The following is a 12,897-nucleotide window of genomic DNA, read 5'->3' as shown; positions in this document are numbered from 1 at the left end:
ACAATCCCAATAAAAATGTAACGCATAATTATATTTATAAACATACAACATATAATATGTGTATTATATTGTGTGTATGTATATACATATATATATATATATATATATATATAATATTAATTATGTTTTAACATACGTAAAATGCATAAATTAATACATTTATAACCAAATGGCACCGTCAACCAACCCCCAAATCAGTGTGTCAACCAACCCCACCCACATTAGGACACACCTCTTTACAGAAATGATGTTAGCCACATAGCATCACTCATCAGAGACTTTTAAATTTCATATCAAAATATAGCTGCTCCTATCTCTATCAACTGAAATCCTTACATTTTATATATCTCTATCTATCATAGTTCTAAAATGTATTTAGTTTAGATTTATTTTATTTGTTTGACACTGTAAAATTGAAAAGTTGTCCTCACCTCAATGATGATTTTAGTAAATGGGTGTGTTCAGGTGGTCAAGAGGGCAGTCAGTTTAATGTCAGATTTTTGTGGCAGCGCCCTCTAGTGCACTAGAATTTAACTGTGTGCCAAGCAACCCTTGACCCAACCTCTATGGACCCAACCCAACCAGCCCCACTCTCCCCTATTTGGCTGGACATGTGATCTCAACACAGTGGTCCCCGTGAGGCGACCTGCTCCATGTGAAATAAAATAAAGTTGTATTAGGTTACTGATGACTGGAGTCTTCATCTCATGTGAATGTATCGTTTGAACATTTTTTTTTTGCACTATTCCTTTATTTGTTTAAAACATTTTTACTGAGGAAAATGTTAGTGAACGATAAAGCTGACAATTGCTGCCACCGAGTGACCAACTCGTAAAATTGCAAGAGGCATAAATAGCCAGCCACTACGTCATGACGACAGAATTATATTTAGGTGTTCAAGCACAAAGTGCTGAAAACCTATTGTAATTGTAAGGATTTTTATTATTATTTTTCTTCTGCCGTAAAACGCATCGTGCAGCCCAAACCGTAAGTGCTGGAGCCTTGAAACTTTGCCAGATGGTAGTACAAAAATCGAGGAGAGGTTATCAAAGTATGAGCCCGATTGGCCCATAGGTGGCGCCACAGCAACACGATTTACTAAAATGGCTATAACTCCTCAGCCGTTTGACCTAGAATCAAGATTTTCACATCCCTGTGATCCCTGGCTCAGGACGAACAAGATGTATATCTCGGATTCGCGATTTGAGCCTCGGAAAAAATTTTATGGCCGATTTTGTCCAAAACCTACTTTTGCAAACTAGTCCCTGGTTTTTTGCCTGATCGGAACCAAACTGGTGCAGAAATGTTCTCTGGAGTGAGAGGATCAATAATTATCGAAAAAAAGTTGAAAATTTGCATTTGGTTGGCTATAACAGGGTCATTTAGGAAATGGTTCAGGGCAAAATGCAGTCAAAAGCCTATAAATCCTGAAGAAAAAGTCCGAAGTTCACCAAAATTGATGAGCATATGTGTCCTAACATGCTGAGGAAGCATGCAAAGTTTCATGGAGATCGGACCATAGGTGGCGCTATAACCGCCAAAAAGGTCGCTTATTATTAGGTGTTCAAGCACAAAGTGCTGAAAACCTATTGTAATTGTAAGGATTTTTAGGTGTTCAAGCACGAAGTGCTGAAAACCTATTGTATCTGTACTGATTTTTATTAGGTGTTCAAGCACGAAGTGCTGAAAACCTATTGTATTTGTACTGATTTTTATTATTATTATTATTATTATTATTATTATTATTCTTCTGCCGTAAAACGCATCGTGCAGAACAAACCGTAAGTGCTGGAGCTCTGAAACTTTGTCAGATGGTAGTACAAAAATCGAGGAGAGCCTCAGAAAGTATGACCCCGATTGGCCTATAGGTGGCGCTACAGCAATCAATTGCGCGAAACTGCTCATAACTCCTAAACCGTATGTCGTAGACTCAAGTGTCTTATATCATTGGAAAGCTGGAGGCCTGAAGAACAAAACGTATATCTCCGATTTCATTTCCGGTATGCAAATTTTTCCGCCATTTTGAATTTTGTCAAAAACCTACTTTTGCGAACTAGTCCCTGGTTTTTCGCCCGATCAAAACCAGACAAATGCATACATGTTCTCTGGAGTCTGAATATCAATAATCATTGAAAAAAAGTTGAATTTTCGATTCACGGTCGCTAGGGGGAGTAAAATGATCGTTGTGGGAGGAGCCTATTTTACTAATATGGCTATAACTCGAGAAGTAAATGAGATATCTTCACCAATCTTGGAACACATGTGTATGAGTTCAATCTGAGGTCACAGTAAAAAAATTGCGTCGACCTAACACTAGGTGGCGCTATAACACACAAAAAACCTAAATCGGGCTATGACCACCTGACCGTTAGTCCGATTGACTTAAAAATTGGTATGCAGTGTCTTGGTCCAAGGTGCCATGTATGTGTATGAGGAAATTGGCGTAACTCAAAAAACATGGCCGCCATCGGCCAATGAATTTGAGCACCTATTACACGAGGTTAACGGAGGCCAATCGGAACGAAACTCGACGGACATGTTTGACTCATGGCCCAAGAGGTCTGTAAGAGTTTTGAAAGAAATTGGCCACTAGTTGGTGCTAACAAGTTTTACGGCTCTGTAATCAGGTGGTGTTGCACACATCCCCAAAATATGCATATCATTTGATAGATCTCCTCAGGCTGAACAACTTTGCCTCTAGAACCATTGCTGTCAATCAAATCGTTCATTAAATATTCACGAATATGTTAAAAACCTACTTTTGCGAACTAGTCCCTGGATTTTCGCCCGATCGGAACCAGACCAGTCTAGGACAATTCTCTGGACTCTCTAGATCAATAATCATTGAAAAAAAGTTGAACTTTTGCATTTTTCGTATGGTTATAACAGGGTCATTTAGAAAAGGGGCGTGTCAAATACACACAAAAGCCTATAAATCATAAATAAAAACTCAGAACTAAACAAAAATTGGTGAGCATATGTGTCATAACATGGTGAAGAAGCATGCAAAGTTTCATGGAGATCGGACCATACTTGGCGCTATAACTGTCAAAAAGCTTTAAAACCATACATTTCCTATGGCAAATTGCCTGTATTGGCTGTAAATGCTGATCTCTTGAATGAATGCTCAGATCTTCTTTAAAAAAGGTCAAGAACATGTGTAATATCACTCTGTACGGCATTGAAAAATTTCAGACAAATCAGACAAAATTTGCCTCTATAATTAATTGTCACAGGAAGCCTCAAAACGAAAGTAAAACATTGGGCCACGCCCCCCCAAGCACGAATTCACTCATAACTCGAAAACGGAAAGTCTCTGCCCGCTCAATTTTTGATGGTAAGGTCCTCTCGGGGATCTTGATCCAAATCTTTCGTCGCGGGGCTCGGGAGCGCCCCCCCGCGGATCGCTAATCTGTGAGAACCCCAACTTGAAACGGCTGTAACTCTTGATCCACACCACCTAGATCCTTGTGGAAGAGCTTGTTGGAAAGGGCTCGTCCTCATCTAGCTTCGATTCGAGTTTGGTGCGATTTGGCCTGGGCATTCCCGAGATATAAGCCCACAAAGATATGCATTTAAACGGACATTACTCCCGACAGCAATCACTCAGCAACACGGGGAGGGTCTTGTTCAAGAGGGCTCCTCTAACCCTATCTAAGTTCTGAGTTTCAGATTTTTTCACTTTCTCGTTCCCGAGATATAAGTAAAAAAATAAAACGAATTTCCTGTCATTCATTTCAACCGTTTATGTAGGCTGTAAAACCGCTGTTGTCCACTAGAGGGAGCAACAGCATTAGATATTTTTAATCTTTTTTAACCAGTTTTCAGCAATGGCTAACAAACAAATGCTTATAATATAATATTAAATAATGATTTATTAGAAAGTTTAATATTTTTACATCACAAATAAATATCTGAAATGCTTAAGGACCACAAAAAGAGATTTTCACAATATCATAACCCACAATTGTGTGTGTGTGTGTTTGTGTGTGTGTGTAAGCATGCATAATGGTATTCACATTGAAAGACTGGTTTGCTTTAGTGCACAATACTCAGGGTTTCTGCAGGGTTTAGTCAGTCAAATTTAAGACCTTTTAAGACCTTTTTATGACCAATATTATTTAAATTTATGACCTACTCGAATTACGAAAAATAACTTCCTTTCAAAAGTCTTTTTTTATTGACTTTCATTAAAAGTAATAAGTTTAATTATTTAAAGGTTCCATTTTCTTAAGAGTAACAAACTGAAGGCTCCCTTTTCCTAAGTATCAATAACACAGGAACAACACAACACTTATCACGATAATATCAGTCAATATCGATAATTATGACGATAAATGTCAATTCTTTATTTCTTTGAACTTTGAAGGCAGATTTTTGTTCCTAACTGAAAGTTGTAGAAACCAGAGTGTTAATTGTGGTTTTAAACTACTCTTTATTGTCAAAACATATCATGACAAACACTTGCCAAACAGGTGAACATTTCACAAATCTGAGGTAGAACATTCAAACATTTGTATTTTTTCCTTAACAAAAATAATATCTTTATTTCAAAATTAATTTCTTAGTTTCTGCATGTGCTAATGGGGGATATTGTTTCAAGTCTTGAAACAGGTTTGTGTTGCCTGACTTTGATGGCACGTATCTTTATGAAATGTATGAAAAACAGTAGGCTATAGCCTAAATACATAAATACTGTAATTATATTCCATTAGTCCTTTAATACATTGTCTACATTAATAATATAATACAATTCAATATGTATCCCACATTTCATGGTGCAGTTAATATTACTAGGCTAACGTTACAGTAAAACCATGGTAAAGGATGTAAATGTGTAGATGGAAAAGCTTTCTGACTGTATAGTTGCGCACAGTGTTTCTCCTGTTCGTCAGCGCTGTTTCATCTGCCTTTAAACTGGTTTAAATCACTGAGACATTTGTGTTCTTCGCTGAATTCAAGTGCTTCTCACTGGATCTCGTGATCGAGACTGATCAAAGTTAACCATAGACAGTAAAAGAACGCGTCTGCTCTAGTGAGCTTGATCACGCTACGCTGCCGTTTGGACTTTGAGCCGAGCGGATAAACGCTCCGTGAGGCGCGCGCGGTTCAAATGAGTTTCGTTCCGCTTTTGGCGCATAAACATGATCTAACATTTATCGAACTCTTAATATCGTTTTATAGAGAAAACATTATATCGCGATAATGAATGAATGAGCATATAAATTTAAGATGTGGCTAAATGTAATTTATGACCTTGTATGGAAAAGCCGGACGTTTTTATGGCCTAAAATTCTTATTATTAAATTTAAGACGTTTTATGACTTTTTATGACCCCGCGGAAACCCTGATACTGATTAAACCAAGTAGTTCAAAATAAAAGTGGTACTATAGCAATAAGTGGTCTTCTACTACCCTCTGCTGGACATTATACTTATTAATAGTCTTTTCACATGTGCTTTTGCATTCATATATTCAGACACTAAAAAATAACCTTATGTGACAATTACTATAATAACAAAATCATATTTTGTCTTTCAATTCACTTTACTGTTCTGAAGCTTCACATAATTGCTAACAACGTGGTAAATCATAGTAAATCATGCTACAATCCTGCTGAATCATTCTAGAATGTGGTATATCATGATAAATTATTGTGTAACATTCGGTCACAACAAGGTAACATCAAGGTAAACTAAGACAAACCATGGTAAACTGACTATTGTAGTACATTGAGAAATATGAATCCTGAAGGACAATTGCAGTAAACATTTCTTTTTTCCATCACATAGTTCAAATATCTGTATCTACAACAGAATGTGTGTGTGTAGTCCTAGGTTTCTGAATAAATGCTGAATAATCTGATTAATAGCTTGCAAAGACATTAAATGCTTATAGACCATTAAAATATATTTATATAATGACTTTGTGTGTATGTGTGTGTGTGTGTGTGATCAAATGTCTACATATGAGTGTAAAAGCACCTGTGAAAACACTTTATTAATAAGTAGAAGGCCAGCAGAGGGCAGTAGAAGACCACTTATTGTCTCACTCTCATTTTGACACACTTGATTTTCAACAGTAAATCAAAGCACTAAAGAAAACCAGTTTTTCCATGTTAACTATTATAACACAATCATTTTTTGTCAGAGTTTATCACTTCATTTTTATTGGCCCTTCACATCAATGCAGCAATGTGGTAAATCATGGTAAATCACGATAGAAACATGGTAAATCATAGTAAAAAATACTATTACATGGTGGATCATGGCAAATCATGCTAGCAATGTGATGAATCATGGTAAATCATGCTACAATCCTGGTAAATCATTCTAGAATGTGGTATATCATGGTAAATCATCCTATAACATGGGAAATCATGGTAAACTGTGGTAAATCATGCTAGATTCATGGTAAATCATACTGGAACATGGTAGATCATGAAAAATCACACTAAATTTGGTATATCATGGTAAATCATGCTAAAACATGGTCTATTCCATCTATGATGTCAATGTTTAAATGCTTGCTACATAAAACTTAATGTCTTTTGATGTTTTTGTGCTTAACGGCCTTAAAGGCCTTAACTGCTTGAACACCGCTAAATGCTGCTAGCAGCTTTAATTATTAGGTGTTCAAGCACGAAGTGCTGAAAACCTATTGTATTTGTACTGATTTTTATTAGGTGTTCAAGCACGAAGTGCTGAAAACCTATTGTATTCGTTCCGATTTTTATTATTATTATTATTATTATTCTCCTGTAAAACGCATCGTGCAGCCCAAACCGTAAGTGCTGGAGAGTTGAAACTTTGTCAGATGGTAGTACAAAAATCGAGGAGAGGTTATCAAAGTATGAGCCCGATTGGCCTATAGGTGGCGCTACAGCGATCAATTGCGCAAAACTGCTCATAACTCCTAAACCGTATGTCGTAGACTCAAGTGTCTTATATCATTGGAAAGCTGGAGGCCTGAAGTAAAAAATGTATATCTCCGATTTCATTTCCGGTATGCAAATTTTTCCGCCATTTTGAATTTTGTCAAAAACCTAATTTTGCGAACTAGTCCCTGGTTTTTCGCACGATCAAAACCAAACAAATGCATACATGTTCTCTGGAGTCTGATTATCAATCGTTATCGAAAAAAAGTTGAATTTTCGATTTCCGGTTGCTAGGGGGAGTAAAATGATCGTTGTGGGAGGAGCCTATTTTACTAAAATGGCTATAACTCGAGAAGTAAATGAGATATCTTCACCAAACTCAAGAGACATGTGTATGAGGACAGTCCGAGGTCACAGTAAAAATATCGCGACGATCGAACACTAGGTGGCGCTATGACATAAAAAAAGCATGAAAAGGGCTATGACCACCTGACCGTTAGTCCGATTGACTTGAAAGTTGGTATGCAGTGTCTTGGTCCAAGGCCCCATGTATGCCTATGAGGAAATTGGCGTAACTCAAAAAACATGGCCGCCATTGGCCAATGAATTTGAGCACCTATTAGACGAGGTTAACGAAGGCCGATCGGAACGAAACTCGATGGGCATGTTCAACTCATGGCCCAAGAGGTCTGTAAGAGTTTTGAAAGAAATCGGCCACTAGTTGGGGCTAACGAGTTTTACGGCTCTGTAATCACGTGGTGTTGCACACATCCCCACAATATGCATATCATTTGATAGATCTCCTCATGCTAAACAACTTTGCCTCTAGAACCATTGCTGTCAATCAAATCGTTCATTAAATATTCACGAATATGTTAAAAACCTACTTTTGCGAACTAGTCCCTGGTTTTTCGCCCGATCGGAACCAGACCAGTCTAGGTCAATTCTCTGGACTCTTTAGATCAATAATTATCGAAAAAAAGTTGAACTTTTGCATTTTTCGTATGGCTATAATAGGGTTATTTAGAAAAGGGGCGTGTCAAAATACACTCAAAAGCCTATAAATCATAAATAAAAACTCAGAACTTGACAAAAATTGATGAGCATATGTGTCATACCATGGTGAAGAAGCATGCAAAGTTTCATGGAGATCGGACAATAGGTGGCGCTATAACTGTTGAAAAGCTTTAAAACCATGCATTTCCTATGGTAAATTGCCTGTATTGGCTGTAAATGGTCTTTTCCATCTATGATCGTAAAATTCTCATATCTTACTGTTTAAAACCAGTGCAGTACAATTATCTGGACTCTCTAGATCAATAATTATCAGAAAAGGTATAATTTATTCATTTGAATGGCTATAATAGTGTAAATTGGATGGCTAAAACATTTTGGATGGCTATAACAGCCAATAAGTGGTATTTTACTGCCCCCTGCTGTCATTTCATCATACTACTCCCTAATCTTGGTATATATAATTGAAATTTAGACTTTATTAAATCATTATTTTAACATTTACAATCACATTTTGTCCAAATTCATCTATTGGAGTATTATGGACTGCATTTATTTATTTTGTTTATTACTATTTACAATTGTGTCACAGGAAGGCTGAAAACGAAAGTATAACGTTGGGCCACGCCCCCCCAAGTACAAATTCACTCATAACTCGAAAACAGAAAGTCGCTGCACGCTCAAATTTTGATGGTAAGGTTCTCTCGGGGTTCTTGATCCAAATCTATCGTCGCGGGGCTCGGGAACTTTGAAAGGGCCCGTCCTCATCTAGTTTCGATTCGAGTATGGTGCGATTTGGCCTGGGCATTCCCGAGATATAAGCCCACAAAGATATGCATTTCAACGGACATCGGACAACGGCCTCTAACACTATCTAAGTTCTGAGTTTCAGATTTTTTCATTGTCTCGTTCCCGAGATATAAGTGAAAACCAAATTTCCATTCATTCATTTCAACTGTATAGTCTGTAATATCACTGTTGTCCAATAGATGAAGCAGCAGCATTAGACATTTTGGTAACACTTTACAATAAGGTTCATTAGTTAACTACATTAGTTAACATTAACTAAGAATGAACAATACTCCTTCAGCATTTGTTAATCTTTGTTAATGTTAATTTCAACATTTACAAATACTTTATTAAAATCTTGCTAACATTAGTTGATGCACTGTGAACTAACATGAACTAACAATGAACAGCTGGATTTGTATTAACTGACGTTAACAAAGATGAACAAAAACAGTAACAAATGTATTGCTCATGGTTAGTTCATGTTAATTAATACATTAACCAATGATTAATAAATTAACCTTATTGTAAAGTGTTACCGACATTTTTAATCTTTTTTATCAGCTTTCAGCATTGGCTAACAAACAAATGCTTAAAGCATATAGTTTTATATTATTACATCACAAAGAAATATGTGAAATGCATGCTTATACACCATTAAAAGAGATTTTCACAATAACATATCCCGTGTGTGTGTGTGTGTGTGTGTGTGTGTGCAAAGCACTTGTGAAAACACTTTATTAATAAGTAGAGTGACCAGCAGAGGGCAGTAGAAGACCACTTATTGGCTCACTTTCATTTTGATTAGAAATGGGAATTGATAAGAATTTAACGATTCCGATTCCATTATCGATATTGCTTATCGATTCGATTCCTTATCGATTCTCATTGGGTGAGGGAATTAGTACAAATTTGTTTGTTTGTATTAACTTATTGAACTTATAACTTATTTTGTTTGTTAATTATTATTAACTCGCTGACACAGCACAGAGTATTAGGGGTGTGAACCTACACTGGTCTCACGGTTCGGTTCGATTACGATTATCATGTTATCGATTCAGTTCAATTCGATATCTCGATGCATTACATGCACTGCGTCCTCAATTTTACTTCAAAAGTGATGTGTGTGTGCGTGCGCGTGTTCACCCGTTCGTGAAGTCGCAGTGACAGAAACAGTGACATTCCAGTTTAAGTTTAATGGGACTAAAGTCTGTTCATGATGTGTGTCCAAATGTTTCTGCATATTAGAGGCGAAATGGAAATTTTACACGTGATGCAGCAAGTGACCATATTGTTATGAGCAGGGATGTAGTGGAGGCTAAACGCACGTAAACGCCGTTTACGCACCTCCCAATATTCGGAAATAGCGTTTACCCACCTCCAAAGTGCGTTTATCCACCTCTAGATAGCGTTTATCCACCTCTAAATAGCGTTTACCCACCTCTAAATAGCCCGTAGTTCCTAAGACATTTTAAATTAAGCTTATGTCGTTTTAGTTTCATATTCTTCATTATTAGTTTCATAGGTTGTTAAAACTAAGACTAACTCTTTCATATTGCGCTGCATTACTGTCAGTGTTGTTGACTTTTACTGACGGACGGTAAGGTTGCGCTGTTGACGCTCGCGCAGCCTCTCGAGGAGAAATCTACACAAATGAGCGCACACACACACACTCAGTTAACCAGTTAACAACATACTGCCTATAAAAATCTAAATGTGGAGTTTTTATATTTTTAACATATGTTAAGCAACCTCAATTATTTTTCCTGAACACCATCATGATTGAAAATGTGACATTTCCTACAACAGTTCAATAAACAGTTAAAATTAAGTCACTTACATTTTAGATGCAATATTGGCTGTTTTTGTTCTGTTTCAGCAGCGAAAATAGTTCCAAACAAAAATCACAGCAGAACCACGGCGCATCTCACAGTAACACTCAACCTGTTTTCATTACTGAATGATTCAGCATTTTGAACGAATCGATTGAGTCAAAGATTCAATGACCCATTCATAAATATATGTCTCTTCTTGAATGAATCAGCCGTTTGAACGAATCGTTTGTTTGTTTGTTTGTTTGTTTGAATGAATGAATCAATGACTCACTCATTAAGACGGTCGCCTGCCGCCACCTACTGGCGGTTTAGTGTTATGTTTAAAAGTAGTATCATTCTTTCCAATGTTTCTTATATGTAAATTTAAATCAATTTCATAACATTATTTTACACAATTGTAATTTTTCAGTGTAAATTATTTAATTTGATCAGCCCCTAGGGTAACAGCCCTATAGTGTCTTATTATTCTAAATAATTGAATTTATTGACCAAATGTATGAATTTAAAATGAAAGATGAAGCATACATTTAATAATATAGGGGGAGGGGACACCCTTTAAAGGTGCAGATATTACAATATGCCGATTTAAATATCAAAGCTGATTGAACACTGATGAGAATAATCAGAATAAATGAGAATATTGTTTCAGAATAAATTAACACACACACCAAAAAAAAAAATCCGGACGAGCAATTTTTTTACTCAGACAAGTGAATGACAGATTTACTTGTCCGAAGGACAAGTGAAAAGGCTTAATGTCGAGCAATGTTAGCAATGTCATCAGGTAGGCAGTGGCCCACCTTACCGGGTGACCACGTCGTGGTCCACCAGAATTTATAGTTTGCCCACCTCTTTTTTTACCACTACACCTCTGGTTATGAGGTTTTTTGCCCGATCGGAACCAAACCAGTGCAGAAATATTCTCTGGAGTCTGACTATCAATAATTATTGAAAAAAAGTTGAAATTTCGATTTCCGGTCACTAGGGGGAGTGAAATGATCGTTGTGGGAGGAGCCTATTTTACTAAAATGGCTATAACTCGAGAAATAAATTAGATATCTTCACCAAACTTGGTACACATATTTTCGAGTTCAATCTGAGGTCACAGTAAAAAAACTGCATCGATTGGCCACATGGTGGCGCTATAACATTAAAAATTACATTGAAAAGGCCATGACCACCTGACCGTTAGTCCGATTGACATGAAAATTGGTATGCAGTGTCTTGGTCCATGAGGACATTAGCGTATCTCAAAAAACATGGCCGCCATCGGCCAATGAAGTTCGAGCACCTATGAGACAAGGTTAACGGAGGCCAATCGGAACAAAACTCGATGGACATGTTCGACTCATGGTCCAAAAGGTCTGTAAGAGTTTTGAAAGAAATCGGCCACTAGTTGGCGCTAACGAGTTTTACGGCTTTGTAATCACAATATGCATATCATTTGATAGATCTCCTCATGCTGAACAACTTTGCCTCTAGAACCATTGCTGGATCGGACCATAGGTGGCGCTATAACTGTTAAAAAGCTTTAAAACCATACATTTCCTATGGTAAATTGACTGTATTGGCTGTAAATGCTTTTTGATGCTTATGTGCTTAACGGCCTTAAAGGCCTTAACTGCTTGAACACCGCTAAATGCTGCTTGCAGCTTTAATTATTATTATTATTATTATTATTCTTCTGCCGTAAAACGCATCGTGCAGAACAAACCGTAAGTGCTGGAGCTCTGAAACTTTGTCAGATGGTAGTACAAAAATCGAGGAGAGCCTCAGAAAGTATGACCCCGATTGGCCTATAGGTGGCGCTACAGCAATCAATTGCGCGAAACTGCTCATAACTCCTAAACCGTATGTCGTAGGCTCAAGTGTCTTATATCATTGGAAAGCTGGAGGCCTGAAGAACAAAACGTATATCTCCGATTTCATTTCCGGTATGCAAATTTTTCGGCCATTTTGAATTTTGTCAAAAACCTACTTTTGCGAACTAGTCCCTGGTTTTTTGCCCGATCAAAACCAGACAAATGCATACATGTTCTCTGGAGTCTGAATATCAATATTCATTGAAAAAAAGTTGAATTTTCGATTCACGGTCGCTAGGGGGAGTAAAATGATCGTTGTGGGAGGAGCCTATTTTACTAAAATGGCTATAACTCGAGAAAGAAATGAGATATCTTCACCAAACTTGGAACACATGTGTATGAGTTCAATCTGAGGTCACAGTAAAAAAATCGCGTCGACCTAAAACTAGGTGGCGCTATAACACACAAAAAACCTAAATGGGGCTATGACAACCTGACCGTTAGTCCGATTGACTTGAAAATTGGTATGCAGTGTCTTGGTCCAAGGTGCCATGTATGTGTATGAGGAAATTGGCGTAAC

At 37.2% G+C, this 12,897-nt stretch overlaps 1 protein-coding gene across 1 annotated transcript in view; it reads left to right on the top strand.

Moving 5' to 3' along the window:
* The first annotated feature begins 568 nt into the window (after nucleotides 1-568).
* The window catches only part of LOC130083900 (acyl-coenzyme A thioesterase 9, mitochondrial-like), a 77,213-nt gene continuing 64,884 nt past the window's right edge, over nucleotides 569-12,897 (top strand). Inside the window, exon 1 of the mRNA XM_056248950.1 lies at nucleotides 569-892. The gene's annotated coding sequence lies outside the window, so the exon portion shown is untranslated. The remainder of the gene's footprint in view (nucleotides 893-12,897) is intronic.

This window comes from Rhinichthys klamathensis, unplaced genomic scaffold (assembly GCF_029890125.1).
Source record: "Rhinichthys klamathensis goyatoka isolate OS25496 unplaced genomic scaffold, OSU_Roscu_1.1 h1tg000059l_1, whole genome shotgun sequence".
Classification (NCBI taxonomy): domain Eukaryota; kingdom Metazoa; phylum Chordata; class Actinopteri; order Cypriniformes; family Leuciscidae; genus Rhinichthys; species Rhinichthys klamathensis.
Note: the sequence above shows the minus strand (reverse complement) of the source record. Positions and strands in the feature narration are given on the sequence as shown.